The following is a 20,132-nucleotide window of genomic DNA, read 5'->3' as shown; positions in this document are numbered from 1 at the left end:
GTATAGTTTTACTTGTCTATCGATTGCTTGGATAAAATTTATATAGTTTAGACCTTTTGTTTGAAGTTATCCAATTATTCGAAATTATGCGAAACCACAACTTTGTCGATAAGTATTTAAATGAAGCTTTTGTGCTCATCACGAATCATTTAAAAAAGATAGAAATGCATGCGATATGAGGAAGCAGATAGCAAATATACGTTTAATTGCTGGATTCTAGAGTCTCTGTTTTTGAAGGTTGCATTTGCTTACCCCTTTCGCGAAAAATATATTGCTGCCGTTCGTGTTCGAGGCCAAACGCGCTTCTGTGAATGATTTTTTGAATCACATCAAGGTACAAAACATTAGCGCTGATGTCTTTTTTAAACTCTCTAGTGTTGTTGTTAAGGACCTTTCGAGCTAAATGGAATATGTCTATTTGCTTGGGTTTTTATATTGTGTGTATAAATCCTCCGTTGGGACATAGGACTTTCCACTCGAATTTGCAGCAACGTTAAAATCTGTTAAAGTTCATAGTTATTCATTTTACGGTTTCAAAACGTAAAACGTAAATTTGTTTTTATAATATTTCTTTTTTATTTAAAAGTTTGAACGTTCGCATTATTTGTCGATTTTTTTGAGGTAATTGCGTCCACTTTTCGACACATATTAGGCAGTATCTCAGCCATAACTTGACAAATTTTGGTCTTGAGGTGTTCAAGAGTTAAAAGTTAATCTGAATAAACACGTTCCTTCCAGCGCAGCAGTGTTAAATTGCATTATCGTGGCGGCCAGTTGATATCGCCACGAAGACGAGAAATGACGCGGCTATGAATTTTATGGCATGTTGCACCATTTCTTGTTGAAACAACATAGTTCTCCATGTTGTATTCTTCAATAGCAGGCAAACAAATTCGGTTATCATATGACGCTCCAAATTGACGGTCACAGTAGTTCCGTTTTCGAAGAAGTAAGGTCCAATTAAGGGCCTTGCACATGAGAGCGAACAACGAATGAACGAATGGACGAACAAACGTGATTTTACACATTTCAAAAAGTCAATTCCAAACCAAACCACATTTAAATTATAAGAAACCAATTGACAATAACATGAAGAAATTTGCATTTTGTTTTCTAAAACAAGAAAGTTTTGTAAAACAATTTGTTAGAAACGAATTGCAGTGTGGTTGCTAAAGCAGTATTCACATGAACGCGACCAACGAACCACGAATGAGTTACAAAATGTGAGTTTATATACGTTTGAAGACATATTTCCACGAAAATTCTTAACAAAACGATAGCAATATAGTTTTTATTGGATTTATGATGCATACTTTTATTTTTAAACATTTAAGAAAACAAATTTGGTTGTCACGAAAAAAAATTGTAGTTGATATGAACTGTCAAACTATATTCACGTTAAACATTATTCACACTTGCAATGAATAAAATAATCGTGCGTACTTAACCTAAAAAAATCATTCTTGTCTTCATTCTTGTCAAAGTCAAACATTACTCGCGACGAATTAAAAACTCTCATGTGAAAGAAATGTCAGAATCGACAAATATTCGTTCATTCGTTGGTCGTTGGCCGTTGGTCGTGTTCATGTGAATAGTTCTTAAGGTACAATTAAGGTCCTTGCACATGAGAGCAAACAACGAATGGACGAACTAAATTGATTTTACATATTTCAAAAAGATCATTTCCAAACAAAAACACATTTAAATTATAAGGAACTAATTGACACTAACATGAGAATAATAAAATTTGAATTTAGTTTTCTAATACAAGAAAATTTTGTAAAAACCATTTGGTAGTAACAAATTGGAGTGTGGTTGCTATGAACTGTCAAACTCTATTCGCGTTCCACATACCATCCACACTGCAATGATTAAATTGTTCGCGTTCAACTTAACCTCAAAATTATACCACTCTTGTTTTGTTTTTGTGTGAAAAATGATGGCTGAGAAAAATATGGAGGAAGTAGGTTTTAATAATTTGTATTCGTTATGCGATGAATTTTCGCTAATGTCAAACCTTCAACTCAAAAAATCATTGTTTAAAAACTTATTTGGACAGATATCGAATTTCAGCTCTATTCTTTTAAAACTGCAAGATGGATAATCCACTTTTACACGTTCACATTTCCTATAAAACTCTACTATAAGTATTTTTTTATTAGTCAGTGTTATCTTCTTTAGAATTATATTTGAGCCATTTTGATAACCTTAAGTTCTTGCTAACCCATACCGGTTTCTAATAAGATGAATTTTTATCATACTATAAAACAAAACTTGTCTTTCTAGAATTTAAACACTAAAATAATTAATGGAGATTTGGTTATTAAAAATTCAACTATAAATTGTTCCGTTTTTTTTGTTAGCCGATGTTGCAGAAACAATTGCAGCTTAATTTTGTCTTGAAGTTTGATAAAATTAAAACAAATTATAAAAGCATAATAATAAGTTTATTTGTTTCCACAAAATGTCTGAGTAGTAAAATTAGTAAAAACTAATTTAAAGTTCATATTGAAATTTCAATGAATAACTTTAATATGACAATTCATTGGGCAGGTTCAGACAACATATGAGACTTGAAAGTTAGGCAAGTTTCTAGTATCTGATTGGCCAGCTGCCAAAAAATTACCTTCCCGTTAGGGCAACTTTAATGGAAAGTTCACTGGAAAGTTAGTCAAGAAAATTCTCCCTTACCATTAAGTCAAGTATATGTCTTTCAAATTATAGTCGGTCATGTTTTTTCATTCAACCGAAATTCATTCATGAAATTCATTTCACTTGAAAATCTAGAATGTAGAACTGTCATTTTGAATTTAATCAATTTGTTTGGCAATTGATGTTCCTATAATACAACATTATGGGGTTCTTTAATCAAACGACAAAATTGTATGCTAAAGATGTTGCATTTCAAATCAACTCACATGTTCATTGATTTATAATAAATAAAAATTATTGTTCTTAATTTATTTCGTTCTGTGTATATTTCTTTTTTGGAAAAAATACGTTAATGCGAAAGCTATTATTATAGTAAACACTTTGATTTCCTTATAAGCTTATCGAATCCATTTCAAGTCAGGCCAAATAGGTTAATGTGATCATAAAACACGATGCCAATATAGAAAAAACTACCGTAAAAATCGACAAAATAAAATAAAAATAAAAGACTGCATATAACACTATTAAATATGAAAGAAACGTGTGGCACGACATTTAAAAAAAAATGTTTCAAAAGGGTTTAATGTGATGTTGATGTTGAAAAAGAAGTTATTATAGGAATCTAGAATGTGTAACAAAGAAAACCTGGAAATAGTGAGAAATTAACAGGAGGCAAAAGTAAGAAAATAAAGATTTTTTAATTGGTTCTTACGTATATGTATGAAGGTACAATCACGCAATTTACCTGAGTAATTTATGAACCTCGTGCAGGAAAAAAAAGGAATTCTTTACCTTTTCATATGAATATGTATAAGATTTTGATAGTTCGGTGTTACCAGATATCTTAAAAAGATATCTGCTTAATTTTAACTAATTCATAATCTTTTGTATTTATATTTTCAATTCAATTAACAATGTTGACATGTGAGAACTGTCAAACACTTCATTACCAATATTAATTTACGAGAAAATTGACAGCTGACCAAACATATATGCATGTACTTTAAATTGGAGATTTCAGTTGAAGAATGGGTGGGAAGTGTTTAATTCTAGCGAGTTCATAATCTTTTCCATATCTCTTTTTAATTTTAATTAAAAATGTTGACATCTCAGAACTTTTACACAAAATCAAGACAATAGACAAGTTCAGGTAACATAAGAGACTTGAAAGTAAGGCAAGTTGCTAGCATCTGATTGGCCAACTGTCAAAAAAATTACCCCTCAATTAAGTCAACTTTGTCGTCAAGTAAAATCACCGTAAATATCAAGTCAATATGACAGTTGATCATGTTTTTTCATTAAACTGAAAGCTGAACTTTATTACGCTTTGATTTATGTTCTGCACAATTCCATTTAATGTAGTTTGCCTGAGGACGGTTTTGTAGACAAGAATGTTTTTGGTAGTTTTTGTTCGGTTAACTGAAAATAGAAGTTAGGGAAGTAAAGTTCTGATTTTGAAGCTTATGACACTTGAAGAACTAACTAGCTGCCTTGGTCAAAATGTACGTTCATAAGAAATGCAGTTGACTGCATATGAAGTCCCTTATGCTGTCAAAAAATTACCTTTCAATTATAGCAACTTTGTTGGAAAGTTTATTGGAAATAAGTTAAGTTAAATCACCCTAAATTTCAAGTCAATATGACAGTTGATCATGTTTTTTCATTCAACTGAAAGCTGAACTTTATTACTCTTTGTCTGCACAATTCCATTTAATGTTTTTTGTAAAAGGGTTCCTTGTCAAATTGGAAAAGAAATAAGTAATATTTCTTTACAACACAAACTACAAATCACGATGGACTTGAAGCTTGCCTGAGGAGTATTTTGTAGACAAAAGTGTTTTTTATAGTTTTTGTGCGAGGAACTGAAGTTAGAAGTTAGTGAAGTAAAGTTCCAAGTTTAAAACTTATGACAATTGAAAAACGTTGAAAAAGTCCCTACTGTTGTCTGAACCTATCCAATTTGTATCAAATATCTGAAAACTTTCGTTTCTAAAAGTCGAAGTTTAAATAATTTTTATAATTTGACGCAATGGAAAACTTTTAAACACACAAATTTTGACGGTTTCTATGTCAAAAGATGTACTTAGACAATAATGGTAAATTTATTTAGTAATGAAACCATATGTTTGAATACCCTTTTTACATTAGTGGCATATTTTAAACAGAACAATTTTTAAGATATTCTCAAGTAACTTACTTATGTATTTTATTTTCCAGTAACCAACACTTTTCCGATCATTTTGAAATGTAAGTTAAATGATTGGCAACCACTTAGTCATAAAATAGTCAAATAAGCTTTTGAGAGTTTTTAAAATTTAAAATTTAAATTTATCAGAATCTTTTATCAAGTGTCTTATTCTAACTTGTTTCTTTTTCTATTGCATCTTTGATTGACATTAATGACATCTGAGTACTACCAAACAATATCGAGAGAATTCTGACAGCTTTTATATCTTTTATTGACTAATGGAAACACCACCTTAAATCATAAATATCTCAGATGAAAAACTTAATTCTTTAGTCTAAATGTTGACTGTTGTAAAGCAAATAAAAATAAACAGCTGGTGTTTAATCTTTTACATAGAAAGATTTTATTGTTTTAATGACTTGATTTAGATACATTTTTTTTTGATGGAATCCACTAAATTATCTGAATTTTGTGTTTTATAAAACTGTCCATTTCATTGCTCGTATTTTATTCGTTCTGTTAGTAAAGTTACTAAGTGTAAACATTTATTAGAAAGATCATTTGGCAACACTGGATTAAGTCATTATTATCACTTAAAATATAGAATCCATTTAAGAAACTGCACCATTTATAGACAGCCACCTAGACTCGCGCATCTTAAGGTACTTTCACTTTCGAAAAGTGTTAATGCGTGAATCGTGTTCTTTCAATCAGTTTCGCTTTTAATTTTGCAGCACCAAAACAAAAGGAACACGACGATTGTTATTATTATCTTTGTTATGTTATAAAACATTTATAGGAAACAAAATATTATTTGTAGAGATACAATTTATAGGTTAGATATATTCATATAGATATAGATACATGTGTATTTATTATTCACGTGGACTAATTTTGAGTGCGATATATTAGATAGATTGCATAAGAGAGCTTTACAGCATCACAATTGGTGCATCCGCTAATGTAAAACAATCTCTGACAATTTGTATCTTTTTATGATGCGACAAAATAAAGTATCTACAATTTACAGCAGTTTTTTTTTCAACATCAAAAATCAAGTGGGGCTATTAATAAGAAATTAAAAACAAACAAAAAAAAAACAGTACAATTAATTAAAAGTGAATTTTTATTTTGTTTCAGATACATGCATCTATCTTTTAACCTATTGTACTGTTTTAAGTTTTATTTCAATTTTTTAGATGGTTAATTTACATATTTAAACTTGTATTTTGTCCTTGAGTCTTAACCAGTTGACATAATAAAATATTAATGCATTTTTAAAGTGATGAAGTGAAATAAACCACAACATCATTTTGTTGTTAATTTAAATATATATAAGTAATACTATACCAGAGCATATATAAATGTCATACATATGTATGTTTGTACATACACGTATAATAGAGCGCTTATTTGATTTAAATTTAACCTTTATTAGGAATGTGCAACTAATTGCATGATCAGTTCTTTTTTGTTTTCTTCGTTTCTTATGAGTTGCTTCTTCTTCTTTACTGGTTTTTCTTAGTTTTAGCAATGAAAACAAGTTTTTTGTTTTATAATTTTTGTTGTTTAAATGAATTATGGAAATGATTCACAAGAAGGTTAGGTAAAGGTTGTTTTTATCTTATAAATCTTAAAATAATTGAATTTGTAATAAAGTTGAGAAGTAAGAAGATTGATAGCAAAATATAATTTTTTCCCTGGTTGTGAGAATATTGTTGGAAAAGTTTTGAAAATCTATTCAACTTAAAGTCAACTTAAAAAAATTCTAAGAGATTCATGATTCATGAAAAGTTTTTAGTCCTAAATAACTTCGCGAAATCCATTTTTAAGGTCTTGAATTAATTGTGGAGTATTCGCATGTCGTTCATGTTTCCCAAAAAAATGTATATGGGTTTTAAGTCACAAGATATCGGTGGTCAATTGTGATCAACTCTTACCACCCCTTAGGCCAAGCAAGGTTTATTTATTTTTACAGAAATTTTTTTTAAAAATCGCAAAGCATTGTTGAAGCATATGTATAGTTTCCTTTTAAGTATTGACGTAGTTTTTACTTGTCAAACGTCGAATGACATTTCAAAAGTGACAGGAAACTATTTAAAATGACATTTCAAGGGTAGCAACCCTTTAATTTAATAAAGTGTTGATTTTCCCTTTTTCTTGCTCATTGTGACACAAGTATAGAAAATTCAACTTGAAATGTATTTGAGGGTAATGGAACACCATCTATGTTTAAAATTATCTTGAAGCACTCTAAAAGAATAATTGACATTTGAATGAATTAGAAAAAGACAGCTTTGTTGTACATTGTTTAGTGTAAGAATATTTAATCATTAGGTTCAGACAACATGAGGGACTTCGTTTGCAGTCAACTTCATTCTTTGAACGCAAATTTTGACTAAGTCAACTGGTTAGTTTTTCAAGTGTCATGAGTTTCAAATTCAGAACTTTACTTCACAAACCTCTACTTTAAGTTCATGGTTCAACAATACTGCCGAAAACATTACTGCCTACAAAACACTGCTCAGACAAGGAACAATAAATAAATATTACTTATTTCTTTTGCAAACTGACAAGAGGCCCTTTTACACAAAACATTAAAAATAAAGATATGCAGAAAATAAATAAATAAAAGAGTAATAAAGTTCAACTTTCAGTTGAATGAAAAGACATGATCAACTGTCACTTTGGCAGAAGTAGACATCACTTGATAGTTAGGGAGATTTTTCTTAACTAACTTTTCAGTCAACTTTCCAATAAAGTTGCAATAAAGAAGGCAATTTGTTGGCAGCTGAGAGGGGGTTTGTTCGTAAACTACTACATTAACATGTGGTATTGAAGCGAGCTTCAATTCTGAATCGAGTTAAAATGAGTCAAAATTTGTGAAGAAAAACCTGTGTGGAGGAGTTGGTTTTACATATAATGCAGTATGGTCTATTTATTTGCATGTCTGTGAACAAAAAATGTAGTTTTGTTTTAATCAAATTAAATTAAAAGTTAGAAATTGGAGTAGGCAGTATATTTTATATGGTGCTGAACTAATCAGCTCTTCATTGCTTAACACGAATCAAACTATCTCACTTGCACTTCACACATCGAAAGACCATTTGCATTTTGGGAAGTGCTGTCAAACTTAATCATTTTTATCATCATCATATTACAATTTGTATGTGCGGGGGAAACATCAAAAAGATTTATATAATCTAAACTGAGATAAACCTTTAATTTTTATCTTTTCTTTTGTTTTCTCTTGCAAAATAAGCCCAGTTATTCCATTTTCATTAACAAAACTAAATAATAGCAACAGTAACAGATTGCTTTTTGTCCCCAATAGAAAACTCATAATTCCAAATGCGCAACTACTCAACGAACACAGCCATCGAGATACAAATACAAATGCAAAATCAATTGTACCAACATTTGAGAACGAAATTACATAACATCCATTTGAGACTCGTATAAATGCCAAAAACCCATCCGTAGTAAGATTCTACTTTAACTTTTATCAGTAGTATTAATACTGCGGATATTGGTTTTGTTATTCGTGTAAAATCCTACTATACTATTGATAGATTTTCCAACAAAACACGGGTATTGAAAAAAGCAACTATACTACCTAAGATAAATGTGTAACAACAACAAGGATTAGCAACAATTTTAACCATTAAATAATTATATTAAAAAAATACAGTATCATATTTTTTTCGTTTCTATTATTTTTGCCAAAGCAAATAAGTGGTTAGTACTCCAGAGATTTTTCTTTTAATGATTTCCTTTGGTTTAAGGTAAATAATTTAGTATCATATTATTTCCTTAAAGTATGGAGGGTTGTTCGATATTTTCTAAAAAATTGTTTATACTTTTTTCAATAGGAACGCTTTTTATTGCAAAAGAATTTACAAGCTAACATCGTTTCTATTATTTATCACTGAATTATCGAATTGGTAATATGGAGTGCCTCATGTAAATCTAAAAATGTCAAAATTTTACTGAAATTAGAGTAGTTCACATATTCAATATAAAAATTCGAAGAATTATTAAAGATTTAGAAAAAAATGATAAAGAAATGTTTCAATGTTAATATATACTCGTACATTTTTTTTTCACAAACTGCCACTGTTAAAACGCGTTGTTTTTAATAAAAGGGCTTAATAAAATAAAAGGGAATTAGTAAGAGAAAGTACTAATATTTTTGAATAGCTAGTAAATTGAAAATTGTATTACTTAGGAAAATTGCTTACTTTTTAAATGTGAAGTCTTTTACAATAAAATATTCTTTTAGTAGTATTTTTTAATATTTTCAAAATAGCTGGAAATAATTCGAAATACTCAATGCAACCACTTTAAATAAATTTCATATTCTGTATAAGTTCATAAAAAAACACATTTCATATCGATACAAAACCGAATTAATTCTAAAAGTAACATATGAATAAGTATCTCGCATCTGTTTTCTGTTTAGCTTTACCTAATTAAAAAAAAACCTATTCTCTGAAAATCTACATTTTTTTCTATGAAAAATACCCATACCTACTATAATTACACCCGAATACCTTCAAAACCCAACCCAAGGGCATCTTTGTTACAACAAATATAAGAAAAAAAAAGAAGGTTTTCCTCACGTTAGCAAATGAAATAAGAATTCAAGAAGTAACTTTATCTCATTTGAAAGAAGAAGAAGTTTTTATGTGTTAAAACTTTATTTATGTTTCTTTTTCTAACTTATTTTTTTGTATAAAAAAAGAAACAAAAAATTGATCATCATCATCACCCAAAGTTACTAAAAAAATGTGCGACTACTTAAAAAGTAGAACCTCAAAATATTCACAATAGACTATCGAGAAATATAAAAATTAAAACCAGTTGGTTTGTATATTTGTGGGGAAAATTAGCGCAGACGACGACCGACGACGGTGGCGGTGCATATGACTTTTGTAAAAATATCTGTCAGATACTTTAAATACGAACGACAAAAAATGTATTTGTATATGTATACACCATCACCACTGATACCACTAAACTCCACCGCCACCACCGACCGCCACTACCGCCGACGCCACCGCCATCCATAGCGCTATTAGATCTATTGAATTTCGTGTTTGTTCATCAAAAGCAAACATGAGTCCAAGGTGAACTGGTAGCTACATTCATATTATTCATAACGATACAACACTCTATCTAATAATACGTTAGATACGTGTGTTGTGGTGGACCTTTAAGTATTTTACTCGTACTAAAGCATTTCCATCCATAGCCGTTGTTGTGGTTTTAAGCGCCCTTGGACATTTTATTCTACTTTATTAATATTTTTTCCAGTTTTTAGGAAACTGTCACTTTTGAAGCTGTCATTTTTGGTATGAATACCATTCTTAAAAATGGACCGTTATTTATTTCAACAAATTTGCAAATCACAAGGTTTTAACAAAGTTTTCATATTGACATTAAAAGACCACTTTTTCAATGGGTTTAGGTAGCTTTAATTCAAATTTTACTGCAAAGTTAATTTATCCCATCAGCTTTTGGAGATATGAGTTTTTAAAACTCGAAAAACACGTATAGAAGACTTTTTGAGGCTTTCCAAATTTATGAAGTAGCTTTTTTTCAATGAAATCTGTGATGGTTTTCAAAATCTATAATATTTTAATTCAATAAAATTCTTAAAAAACTTCAAAAGTTGATAGATTTCAATTATCTTACGAAACGTTAAACCATTTAACCCCAATGGTTTTCAACAGAAAACGGCAAAGTGGTTTGAAAGAAAGTTAAGTTCTTGTATTAAATCTCTTGTCTAAACAATTCTATTATATCAAGTTTTGAAATATATTTATTAAAAAATATAAAAATAATGTTGAAAGCTTTTATTTTTTCAACTTGAGCAAATAGTTAAAATAACACTTTGAATTCAAAATCACCTTAACCCGTGTTGTTGGAAAATCTATCAATAGTATAGTAGGATTTTACACGAATATCAAAAACAATATCCGAAGTATGAATACTACCGCTAAAAGTTAAAGTAGACTTTTACAATGGATGGGTTTTTGACATTCATACGAGTCTCGAATGGATCTTATGTGATTTCGTTTTCAAATGTTGGTACGATGGATATTGCATTTGTATTTCGATGGCTGCGTTCGTTAAGTAGTTGTGCATTTGAAATCATGTGTTTTCGATTGGGGAAAAAATCAATCTTTTACTGTTGATGTTATTTAGTTTTGTTAATGATAATGGACTAAATGGGCTTATTTTGCAAGAGAAAACAATAGAAAAGATAATTAAGTTTTGCTATGTTTCCACCAAAGGTTTTTCTCAGTTTAGATTATATACATTTTTTAGGTGTTTCCACCACACAGAGAGATTTAAATATGATTAAGTTTGACAGCACTTTCTAAAATGCGAATTGTGGTTCATTGTTTTCGATTTGTGAATTGCAAGTGAGATAGTTTGATTCGTGTTAAACAATGAAGAACGCCATGTCCATTTTTTTGTAATTTGATTAAATCAAAATTAATTTTTTGTACACAAAAATGCAAATAAAATAAAATGCATCATCTTCAAAACCAACTCCCACACATGTTTTTCTTCACGGACGGAAATTGATTCGAATCAAGCTCTTTTAAACTCGATTCAGGTATATAAAGCATTGAGGCAAGATTCAAGCTCACCTCAACACCACATGTTAATGTAGTAGTCTACGAACAAACCCTCTTCTTGAAATAATTGTTAAATTAACTTTTTTTCAAAGAATCTCAATTTCCAGAAGTTTTTTACCATTTCTTCTTAAAAATTGTTTATTTTAATAGTGTGAGGTAGTTTTTTGGCTGTAGTTAATTTTAACTTTTGATTTTCACCAATTATTCTGACAGTTCTTCTTTTAGATGTACCAATTTTTAAATACAAAAATCTGGCTACTGCCGATGGGTTTTATTGGGAATTATTTTACTAAACTATTTATAGAATGCCAAAAAATACGGGTATGGCTTCAAATAAAGACACATAATTAATGAGAATTTCCTAAAACTAAGAAAAAACAAAAATGCTCTAAATCATCATACGAGAATAAAAATTTAGTTTTTGGTTGTTTTTAGCATTTTAAAGGGGCATATTTTGAAAAATATTCAGTTTTGTGTCGAATTTTTCTATCATTACCTATCAATCGCCCAAGACACTAATAAGAAAGCACGCCACGAGACTAGGCGTATTCTCAAATGACTTTTGCAGAAGCTGTATGGACGAGGAAGAGGAAGAAACAGTTCTTCATCTTCTCTGCACATTCCCTGCTCTGGCTCGAAAACGCAAAATTACCTAGGAGAATTCTTCTTTCACAATCTAAATCATATCAATATAATCAGCCTCTCACATTTCGTAAGGGACTCAAACTGGTTCCAATAAGCTAGGGAGGAAGCCTCAAGATTCATGTGGTATCACAATGGGCCATTAAACAGGCTTAAATGTGTCTGTTTCCATCTTGGGCAGCCACTATAACCTAACCTAATCTATCAAACGCCCTATTCATACATTTTGCGCCTCATACCATCATTTTTAAAGGCTTCGTCCCTGGCTATTCCATATTGAATGTTACGTGTATACACCACGACAATTCATCGTTATAGGTTATCTTTGGTGTTGTGGATTGTTTTTTCTTGTTACTTAGTTGTTGTTTTTGTTTTTGTTGTTGGATTGTTATTATTTTTAATGACTTTGTATTGTTGGGCATATTTTTGTAATTCAAGTTTGATCAGAAATATGGGTTTCAAAACAAGTATTTTCCTTCAAACGACCCTGTACGCCTGTCATTCCATAAAACTAACATAACTATTGATAGATAGATAGATAGATAGATAGATACATAAAAGTTGATAATGTTCAATTGAAGGATGATACTTGTTTCACATGATAGCAGCAGCAAAAGATAGTTATGAAACTGTTATCGAAGCGAAGCATGCAACGAAAATACAACGACCATCAGTTTTTGACGTTTTGTTAGCAGCAAAATGAGAAGATACGAGCAACTAAATTATCAGTAATAGAGTCTAAACGTTGCTTGGCTAGGCTAGGGCTGGAGCTAACGTTGCGTTAGGAAAATGTGCACCATTCTTCTTGTTTTGTTGCTATAGCATCATCGACTCGACTTGTTTGAATTGGTGTCGTGTCATCCCGCATCTGTGTGGCACTTTCCCCCTGGCATTTGATGATGTCATTTCATTAGCGCAGCTGAGTTCATAACGAATGTACTAACACCAAAACACTAGCTGTTCCGCGACGCGACGTGATGTGACGCTCTACGCTGATTCGTTTCAAGCCAGGTCGAACTGAGTCGAGCAAGAGAGCCTAGCTTTTTGTTGTATTTTTTGGAATACTCAAATATTGTACCAGTAGATAGTGGGTACATACTTATACAGTGGCGGTCAAAAAAAATATCACTGAAATATTTTGTAAGCATTAAAATTTTTGTCAGATAAATGATTTGTGGGCAGATGGAAGAAAAATTGCGGTGTATGAAGGCTTAAAAGATTCCGAACTCAACCTCGAATATACATTCAAAATTATTGAACTTAAAGTTGGGAAGTGTTTCATAAAACGGGTTATGACATCTTTGTAAGAGGATGAGGTGTTGTCTTATGTATCTTAATATATAGCATTGAAGTCGATCTTTTGACACGAAAGTATTTACAAATATTTCTGGATAACAAAGTTGATGGTATTAAATGGCCTACGCATTGCACATCTCGAGACTAAAACCTGATAGAACATTTATGTGCTGACTTAAAGACGGAATAGTCTCGGTTCAAAAGAAGTAACAATAAAGGACTCTAGTCAATCGTTAAAAGCCACTGTTAATCAATTCCTGTTGTCAGACCTCTACGGCTTATAAACGAAGGTGGTGTTCAGAATTTATACAAAATTAAGGACATGCTACCAGATATTGATTTGGACCAGAATTTTCACAAGATATCCAGGCTTATTCCGATAGGCGTTTTTTGTTTTTTGTCGTGGCGTCTCGTTTTTTCTTTGGTATTCCGTAACTCAAACGCAGGAGTTTCTTTTGCTCTTACATTCCACACACGATCCACTACAACAGCTGTCATTTAAAACTTTAAAATTGTTTTTAAATTGTAAAATATGTTTGAATTTCGTGGATTAGTAGTAACGACGAAGAGGAAGGAAATATATTTGATCTAAAGCAAATCCTTTTGATTTGCCCGAATCAAAGTATGTTATTAATTAAAACAAATAAATATATGTATTAATGCACAATGATTTTATCGTAACCGTTAACAGATTTAAAATGTATTTTCGTCTGGACGAAGAGGCTTTCAAGTATCTTTTTTGTTTGATCGAACACAGTTTTCCTCGCGGCAATTCCAACGATTTTGAAACTAGCTGCTACCCTTAGATTTTCACCTTAGGGAGCTACCAAAAAGTGGTTGGAAACGACCTCAATTTGAGATCAGCGCAGCCAACTCTTAGCAAAATTCTTAAGGAAATGTTAAATATTCTCGAGAAAAAAGTTTGGCTCTTTTGGATTAGGATGGATCTCATAGATGAATAAAAAACGGAAACAAGAATACATTTTTTTCAACAAGCTGGAATTCCAGGTTTTATTAACTTACATTTTTACTCCTGGCGTCAACAAATTTTCCAAGGACAACTTAGTGTTTTTTTTTAAGATAAACACCTAACGAAATAACTAAAAAAGAAATGTGAACGCGTTCTACAAGAGAGAGTCGATAAATTGACGTTTAATTGGCGTTGAACGCTTTACGTAATACCAAGTTCACGCTGTCGTTTTTTTTGGCGTCCAATGCCTAAAGGAATAAGCCTGATTGACAAATAAAATGACAATAGGTTATTTTCCTTTTGGTGGTAATGTAATTTGGATACGGTGCTATTTTTTCACTGTCTAAATTTGTCAAATGCCTTTGAAATTTAAAATATCTAAAGCCACAGATTGAATTTGAAATAAACTTTAGGAGCTTATTTAACAGAAACCTATTGTATTTGAAGTTCCAGTTTTGTACTTAACGTCGCAAAATGTTGATGAATTTCTGTGGTGGTTATAATTTTTTAGCCGCAGGTGTTATTGTATAGAGATATGAATATGAAAAGGTATAATTTGAACTGTCTTTAATTTAAACGAATGTGCGATGTTGCATCATGTGCACATAAATTTTGTTAGACAGGTTTTTGCTTTTTATTTGCGTTGATGATGATGATTATGATGATGGCGAGTATTGGATTTGCTTTTTATAAAATAAAGGTTGATAGTGGTTACATAACGATGATTTTTCTCGGATTGAAATGATGTTTCAAAAATTGATTTTCACCCTCAAAAGCCCAGACCAAGAGAGGGGAGTACCAACCCTGGTGTAAAGCCAAATTGTCATGCACCAGCACCATTATCAACGATAACCAGCAGCCCCAGCAGCAGGCATAAGGGGTTGTGTTTATGTTTCTTTTGCAGCTTTAATGGTACTCCTCCTCTATACTGACTACTGCTGCTGCTGATGATGTTGGGGATGGAGATGGGGATGGGGATGGTGCTTATGGTGCTGTTAGTTCTGATAGTTCTGCTAGTTCTGGTATATATCTGCTGCTGCCGTGCCGTCTTACTGACCCAGTTAAATTTTGCTTTATTGTGATTTTTATTGTTGTGTCCTGCGCACAGGTTGCCTAGCAATGACGCCGAAAGTATTTTTGTGTTCCCAAGGAGCACTTGACCAAAAGTGCATGGAAACACACCACCAGCAGCAGTAGCAGCAGCAACAACAACAACAATAACTTGGTATATACGAAAAGAAACATGTGCAACTTTACCACACGACTATGTAACACAAAATAGTAAAAAAAGAATAGTAATCGGATTCGAAATGTTCTTAATGCAATTATATGTACCTATGAATGCACAGCACAAAATCAACCTAAATGTAATGTATCTACATATATACAAAAAGTATCTATAAATGCATTTCGTGTTGTGTAAATGAGAAAATGTGGCCGCCCAGATTCCAAGGATTTTTCAAAGTTACCCGCCACTTTAATCAGCAATTGCAAATGGTGTATGGCTTGGCTAGATGGCTTATAAAAAAGAGGACACAAAAGGGGTTTGAGAGAAGGTATACGAGTATAGATATCAGAACTCCCACAGATATGTCTGCCTGCGAGTATACAAAGCTTATGATGACAACAACAAGAAAAAAAAGGATTTTAGTCTATCCTAGAAAAGTGCATTTAGTATTCCATTCCCTAGACGAAAACAGACAAACACAAGAAACAACAACAACAACAACAACAACACTAAAAAGAAGAATATAAAGAAACTAGAAATTAATTTCAAGATGTACCCTTTCCATAGTGACATCCATATATAGGTATATCCTGCAACTTGCGAAATATAAAGCTTTCTCCTTTTTTTTAGTATTTAGGTATAAGTGATGCAAGTATTCGTATACTTAAAAAACAAGAAACTACTTCACTGTCATCTACTTAAATTTTTGAATTATGTAGCAATCCTTCATTCAATGTGACCTAGATATATGTATCTATGTAGGTAGGTAGGTAGGTACCTAGGTACCTACTTAGGTATTTTCAATTGTACATTTTATTTCGCTCAGGACGTGTCTTTTTTTTTTAAATAGGTCCTGAATTATTTATGTAAGAATTTGTTTGTTTTAATGCACTTTTTGTTTTGTATTTCAAGCTATAAAGAGACAAGATATAAATTTGAGGAAAATAGTGTTATATTGACTCTACCCTCTAATCATAAATAATTTGACATTTGAGTGCATGAATTATGAATGAAATGAAAACGGAAGTCTTATAACGCACTAAGGACAAAAATACATACATATTTTTAATATGCTTATTCATATTATTAGGTAGTAAACACTCGTATATGGATGCTTTTTGTAGCATTTGCTTAAATTGAAATAGACAGTTTTCAGCTTTGTTTTTGAACGTTCTGTTGCAATTTCATTTTAAACGTAGGAACGATTTGTTGACTGCAACATAACTTGTTTTTAACAAAATCGGTTTTTACTTTTTATTTTTTGATTAACTCCTGCCTTAGTGGTAGAATACCTAAGTTTTAAAATCAACTTTTATCAATTTTTCCACTTGCAAGGGTTCTTCCCTTTTTTGTCAAAGTACCATTTGGTAAGGCTTTGAAACAAAGGCCACTTTCGTCAGCATTATAGATGTTACATTGCTCGCACATAGAAATTAGACTTGGCAAAACTTCTTGGCGATATAGATCACCTCCTGAGACATCTGCGTCACCCACCTCACCTTGAATTGTCTTGTATCTGATATTTTCTCTTCGCTCCTAGCGCCAAAGCCAACCACTTATGGGCTCAAAGTCTACATATAATTTAACAGCAAACTCTATAGCCGAATTCCAGTGATTATTGCATTTTGAGATCGCATTTGATCAAACCTTTAAGTAAGAGCTTTCTCTACTTTTTTTGTTTGTGCAGCTTCTTCCAACTTTCATTTGTTTTCAGCCACTCGATTAATAGTAGAAACATCGTATTTAAATTGTTCAGCAATTTCCTTTCTTGATTTTGTTTTGGTTTCAACCAGGCGGAAGATTTGTAGTTTTTGTTTAATTAAAAGTGAAGTCAGTTTTTGGCCCTTTCCAGGCATTTTTAACAATTCTTATGAATACATTTTTTTTAATGAAAATGAAAACAATCTTACACTTTAAACTTAAGAACAAAACAAAATTACTTTGACAGTTAAAATTTTGACAGTGACAGCTACCTAGTTAGTCTCCCCCATTGTAGTAGATTAAGATTATTACTATTTTATATTTGAATTTTAAAGCATGAAACACAAGGAAGCGCTAGATGAAAAGAAGATTTTGGTTTTTCCTTCTGATTTCAATTGTGTACTTAAAAGAATTTTTTTCAGGTAAATTTCAATTTAAGTATACAAAATAAAGGGCGATTAAGCTAGGAAGGAAGTTAGTGTTGGTTCTAAAAAAACAGGTACTTATGCAGGTTGGGCACTTATCCAGGTTTCACTGTATACACAAATAAAAAAAACAACATTTTTTCCCAGCCTTTTTATTTTGTTTTTAATATAGACGATTTCTGGTATGGCCTTAAGCACGAAGAATAGTTTGTTTTGTTTTGCTTTTTTTTGATTTTATTTTGACTTGCCTTTTTTTCACGGCCTTGAACTTTGCAGACAATATTTTTTCTTAATATACATACAGACTTAACGTGCTCATTAAAATGATTCGATTTTGAAAAAGTATGTTGAAAGAAAGTTAAAAGGAAAGTGTACAAAAGGTAATTTTTATTAATAAGCTTAACCTTGTTAGTCCCGCAATTAAAATATCGCTATTAGCTATATTTTTATTTCGTAACTGTTCAAAAATTAAAAATAAATAAATTGTCAAGTCCAAAATAAGTAAATAAACAAATAATAAATAAACTACGCATTTAAAATAAGCTCAATAAGCTATTTTGTAGGTGTGTAATAATAAGGCTCCAAGAACAGGTTAGACTTCAAAACACTCGAATTAATTGGAATTAAAAATCCAAAAGAAGATTTATGAAGAAAAGTTTGTTATAATTTGGAAGATTCAAATTTTAAAAATCATAAACAGCTTTTTATTACTTTTGAGACTTTTAACTTAAAGATCGAAAAGACTCTGGAATCGTGTTTTATTGTTTTATTCATATTTTTGTCGTCGTTTTGGGTCGCTGCGATCCCCAAGATCCTCTGGAATTGACCATTTAAGAGAACAAATAAACGAAATTGTTAGATTATCCGCTTCCTGCATTAGTGATCCCAAGCAGCTGATTCCGAATGTATGAGGCTCAGAAATAAATCATTCGCTTTCCTTAAGTTGTTTAAAAGATTTAATTAAGACCATTTTTAGTCTGCATTTCTGGAAATATACAAACAGGTCTGTGAGGTTTAAAAGTTTAATTACACACTTAATTTGGCGACCAGCTTAGAAAAGTGTAAGGATTCAAAGATTGTTTGGTGTAATGTACGGGAGTTGGGTGGAAACAATCATATGTGTATTACAAGCTGAAGTTCTGGCATCCCATTTGCGATTCTTGTTGACATGTCAAGATGCCCTTGATGAATTGGAACTTGCTCTTTTTAACATGAAAAATAATAAGTCCCCAGGAATTGATGGAATTCCCGTTGAATTTTTGAAAAACTTATCGTAGAATACAAGCCATATGTTCTTTCTTTTTTTAACAACTTGTAAGTTTTCGCTTGCATTCCCACGAGCTTTAATAAGGCTGTTCAATTTCAATATTTAAGAAAGGTGATGCCAGCTTACCTGAGAATTACAGACTTATCAATTGGGTAGAATCAAACTTAAGTATGTTTCAAGCTGATTTTCGTGAGGGCTTTTCAACGGTTGACCATATTTTTTCTTTATCGAGTATTGCTAACAAATTTATCCAAAAGAAAAAGAAGATGGATGCTTGCTTTATCGATTTTAAAGCTGAATTTGATACCGTCAATCGAAAAGCTCTCATTTAAAAAATGGCCTCACTTGGTATATCTAGAAAAGTTCTAAGTATCTACGAAAATTTTGTATGTAAAACTTATGCTACAGTTTGGGATGGGGTCGAGGTTTTAAAATGGTTTCAAACGACTGCAGGTGTTCCACAAGGATGTATCCTCAGCCCAATCTTGTTTGCTCTCAACATTGGCGATATTTCAGATACTTTACCCGGTGGAGTTTGTTTTTCTGATATTCGTATCAAAGTACTTCTTTACGCGGATTACTTGGTTATGCTAGCGGATAACCCATCTACAAATCAAAAGGGTTCAAACGTACTGCAATATCTTGGACCTTAAAATAAACTCAGAGAAAACAAATATAATGGTATTTGAGGCACGGAGTTGTAGAAGGTTGAGAGAAGAAAGGTGGTTCCTTTACAACCAACCTATTGAAATAGTACAAGAATTTAAATATCTGGGAGTGTTGATGTCTGCTCACGGTAACTTCAATAAACATGCATAAGAGCAAAGAAGCTAAAGTAGCTCTCAACATAATGTGGAAAACTTTCTTCTCAAACAAAAACATAGACTTAGGTTCTAAATACCGATTTTTCCAAGAAACCATTATTACTTGCTTATCTTATTGTGTTCAAGTTTTTGGTCACACCTATTTTGAAGAATTTGAGTTAATACAACGCCTTTTTTTAAAAATATTATTTCGGTTACCTAGTTCGACTCCAACCTATGCAATTCATGTTGAGTCTGAAACTCAAAACCCGAATTAATGTTACAAATTGGAAATTGCATGCAGATTTTC

The 20,132-nt window shown here is 31.4% G+C and overlaps 1 protein-coding gene across 10 annotated transcripts in view; it reads left to right on the top strand.

The window, feature by feature from the left end:
- LOC129938376 (RNA-binding protein Pasilla) overlaps positions 1–20,132 on the top strand; it is an 85,461-nt gene that overhangs the window by 22,089 nt on the left and 43,240 nt on the right. The window lies entirely within an intron of this gene.

The sequence above is a fragment of the Eupeodes corollae genome, chromosome 1 (genome assembly GCF_945859685.1).
Source record: "Eupeodes corollae chromosome 1, idEupCoro1.1, whole genome shotgun sequence".
Taxonomy (NCBI): Eukaryota; Metazoa; Arthropoda; class Insecta; order Diptera; family Syrphidae; genus Eupeodes; species Eupeodes corollae.
This window is presented reverse-complemented; position numbering and strand designations above follow the sequence as displayed.